The sequence below is a fragment of the Sarcophilus harrisii genome, chromosome 5 (assembly GCF_902635505.1).
Source record: "Sarcophilus harrisii chromosome 5, mSarHar1.11, whole genome shotgun sequence".
NCBI classification, from domain to species: domain Eukaryota; kingdom Metazoa; phylum Chordata; class Mammalia; order Dasyuromorphia; family Dasyuridae; genus Sarcophilus; species Sarcophilus harrisii.
Window position 1 is genome coordinate 93,917,291 of NC_045430.1, and position 4,649 is coordinate 93,921,939.

Here is a 4,649-nt window from a genome sequence, read left to right on the forward strand (position 1 = left end):
GGTATGAGACATGTGCTCCAATATTTACACCAGGGCAGTCATTGGGATGTCCAGAACCCAGGTGATGCAATACTTACAAAGTTTGTAATCTCTGGATTACATACATTGATGCGGCAAATAGACAGTTGCCTTGTCTGTTGAAGGACAAATAAAGCAGCCCTATAATGAGCCCTGTCGGGTGGACGGCCTCCTGGTATCAGGCCTTTTCAAAGCATACAGGTGGACTAAACTGAATTGCCCCCTGTGGGGTGTGTTAAATATTTGCTGTTCATAGTGGACCATCTGACATTCTGGGTAGAGGCCTATCCCCTTCAACAAGCCACAGCTTCAGCTGTAGTCAAAATCCTCCTTGAACAAGTTATTCCAAGATATGGGTAGTAGAGAATATTGATTCAGACCAGGGTATTCATTTTTACAGCTAAGATCCTGCAAATCCTGGCTAGAGTCTTAGAAATATTTTGGTATTTCCATACTCCATGGCACCCTCCTTACTCAGGGAGAATGGAAAGGATGAATCAGGAAATCAAAAAGCAGCTAACCAAATTGTCTCTGGAGACTCAACTGCCTTGAACAAAGTGCCTTCCCCTTGCCCTCTTGAGAATAAGGACTAAGCCTCGTAGTGACATAGGGCTGTCACCTTATGAATTATTATTCGGTCATCCATACCCTGGGATGCTAGTCAAAGAACAAATAAACCCAATTTTTGAAACCAAAGATTTTCTCTTAAGGAAATATATTTAGTACCAGTGACTCATTTGAAGGAATTACAATTAAAAGGTCTTATTGTTCAGATCCCTCCTCTAGGGTTTGAAGTATATCAATATAAGCCAGAAGACTGGATCACTCTTGAGATGGAATAAGAGGATCTCCATCAGTTACTTTGTGCCTCTAAGGAGACCTCCTAGCCATCATCCTATTCACAAAAACCTACTTCTTTCTTCTAGTTTTATTTATAACAATAGCATCAAAATAGATATTATCCAGCTCATACAGTGATGTGTCCATTCGTTGGTCATTGGACAAGGATGTTATTTTTAGAACACCAAGAATCAAATTATACTTTACACATGATCTGAAAACTGTGATTCTTAACAACCTCTATCTTACCCCTTCTTTTTTTCTTTTTGTCACCATCAATATAGGAATAGAAAGGCTACCAGGACTAAGAGCCAATTTGCATTTCTCTTTTTACATGAGTTGCCATGGGCAAAACAATCCATCTCTCAGTATCCACTTTAAAAGTGATGAGCCTCTACATATTTGGAAACTGGATTGTTGTTAGGGACATAGCACATATAGCTATTTAAAGTATATGAATTCCTAAATTATAAAAATAAGATTAGTATAAATTGTTTACTGATTATGTAAATTGAAATACAACTGGTAATGAAAAGACCCTTGGAGTTTCAGTCAAAGGCCCTAGGTCTGAATCCTCATTCTTAACACATAGTTCTGTGACAATAAAGAAGTAATTCAGTTTCCTTTATCTATTTAAAGAATGCTTTGCCTATTTACCTCAAGGTTTGTTTGTTTGTTTATCCTTCATTCTTGAAGAAGACCATGACTTCAGGGAGGTGATATGCCAGTGAATTGGATTTAAATAAGAGAGGGCAAGGTCACCTGCCTCATTTTCTCTTCCAGAGCTATCTGGGCCCTGTAGACAGATATACATCAGGATGACTGGAGATGGCCCTGATTATAGTAGGAGAACTTGGCTTTTTTCTTCCCCAAAGGATTGTTGTGATGAAAGTACTTTGTAAATCATAAAATATTGTAGAAATGTTGGTAGTAATTGTTACAGGTTAGCATTCTTGAGTTATCAGTTAGATTCATTTTAGAATATCATCTCTTTGAAACATTTCTTGTTTTCAAGCCTCCCTGCCCTCTTTCCCCTCCCCTTTTCCTCTAGCCCTAATCCTAGAGGTCACTGTGACCAATTCACTTGATGAAGTCCTGAATGGTATTTTGGATCAAGAGAAACTAAAGAATTGAACCCTGAGGCAAGCAGGCAGAAGGCTGTGATAGAGATCGGTTTTCCATAATGCTACCCTTTAGGGTGGTGGTCCATTCTGAGATCCAAGTCATGTCAAACTCCTGAGAACCCACCTTCTGTAAGATATTCCAGTCATGTCCCTAAGGTTAAATTTTCCTTATAAAATCTACTTGGGGTCCATCCCATGGCTGCTACCCTCCTTTGGGTCAGTCCACCATGGTACTCTGCCTCTTGATGTCTTTTTCCTTAGCTACTGTAGCCCCCATGCTACGTGTTATCTTCCCTAATTCCACTATGCTTCCCAACCCCATTTTTCCTTATAAAAACTCTCTTAGGATGCTAAATCCCTTTCAGGATTTAGCCTGCCAGCTAAGGACATGCCCCAACCTTATGGGGTGCTCCCTTTCTACTGGGTAATTGTGTTCCACTGAGGAACTTGTTTTTCATATGCTCTCCCATTATATTTCATATTTATCATTTCTAGTGTATATCACTTATTTTTTTTTCTGTAATTTATTCCCTTAAATAAATCTATCTTTTGTCAAAGAGAATGACTATTGTGAATTCTTTTCGTGATCAAACCCCAACTTTTGGCATCTGCCATCATTTGGTGTCAAACCCCACATCATAGACCATATCACCTATTTCTTCTTCTAGTCCAGTCTAATCCAATCCAACAACATTTACTACAGGAACCTGCAAGGTTCAACATCTTCAATCCTTGAAGAAATATTAATTCTGCAAGATCAAATTGTTTTTTGGTTTGCAAAATTCTACTTAATGGCTGACACTTAACTTGTGTAGCACCTGCATCTTCATCTATTCCTGCTAAAATGTATCTCTAGTTGAATGATTATTTCAGCTCCTCCAAACTCAATTACTCCTCCTGGGTTTTTAAGCTTTTAATTTTCTGCTAGGATAAAATGCTTCATGATCCTTTACTTTTTACATTTCTGGGTTTGAAATCATCATGGTCTCCTTACCTCCAATAGAATCAACTGCCTAGACTTTCATCTTTGGTTTACTATTTCGTCTCAGACATTATTATAGAATAATAGAACATCTACAACTAAATTACACTTCAGTGCCCTTGGCACCAGACAGACTAAAAATATTCCACAATCTCCATAGTTATGAACTGGGAGGGAAGGTTGGTTAATTACAGTTCTTAACAGTTTCAAACTGTACTTTCAGGCATAAACTTTGTTTCAGTATTCAACTCCCTGGGTTTGGATTCTCTCTCTCTCTCTCTCTCTCTCTCTCTCTCTCTCTTTCTCTCTGTCTCCTTTCTTCCTTCTTCTTCTTCTTCTCCTTCTTCTTCTTCTTCTTCTTCTTCTTCTTCTTCTTCTTCTCCTTCTTTCTTCTTCTTCTTCTCCTTCTTCTTCTTCTTCTCCTTCTCCTCCTTCTTCTCCTTCTCCTTCTCCTTCTCCTTCTCCTTCTCCTTCTCCTTCTCCTTCTCCTCCTCCTCCTCCTCCTCCTCCTTCTTCTTCTTCTTCCTCTCCCCCCTCCATGTCTCTCCATGTCTCTCTGTCTCTTTCTCCTCCCACATATTCTGTCTCTATAGATACAGATTTTAAGGCCACAAAAACTCATATAAATCTCTAGACGCCTATAATTAGGTAATTCAGATTTTGCCCTTTAAAAAAATAGCACAGTTCTCAATTTTACTGAATTGTAATCTCCTCTGCCTTGCAAATTGGATATGATGGAGTAACTTGTAATTACAAAATCTACTTGCTTACCCTCTTGCCCTCTCCAAAGTTCCTTTAGTTATACCATGACCAAATGACAGTGAGGTCTGGCTTCCACATTGTGGGGAAAAAGAGAAAGTGAAAGAATGAAGCTTTTGTGTTAAAGAACAAAGAAACAGTTTTAAAATTCAGGCTTCTCTCTTCTAGTTTGCACATGAAACTATTTCTTGAACTAAAGTTTTTCTTTGCAGACGACACAATTTTAAGCTGGAACAGGGTCATCTGACAAGTTTTGAAACTCTGCTTCTAGCTATTTGTTACTAGTGCTCACATTAGAGTTTTAATTTCATCTATAGACAAAACCCCTAACTCCACGCAAATGATTATGGGAGTATAACAAGCTAAAATGTAGCTATCTGGTAAGTAAGAATTACGTATTTATCAAACAAAACCAGAACCATTGTGACTTTCTGGAACGTGTATTTTAAAGGCAAAGCAAAACACTGGGAAAATGGTTTTGAAAAGTGGGATATAAAGATATGAATAACAAAGTAATCAAACTAGGAATATGTCTCAATCACAATATATCTACCAATGCCAAAATGATTTTTTTGAGGGAGGAGGGAATCTAACTCCTTTCCACTTCTGCTCCTTGTTCTAAAATTCAATGGTTCTGTAGTAGCATGCATGGAGATTTGTGAAATAAAGAATTCTAAGAATTGTTTAATTCTTACAAATAAAATATGTCATTGTAAATGTAACCTAACCTGATTGTTTCGTATTTTCAGAGAAAGTCTGAACAGTACCATTGATAAACTTTTATCTAAGAATTCTAGAACAGTGTCATGTCTAAATATTATATGCCAAGAAAGTTGACTGAGAAGTCCCTGATAAATTTTATGTGTTAACTAAATGACTTGATGATAGTCCCTTCACCATATTACTAGTATATAGATGTCAGTGTT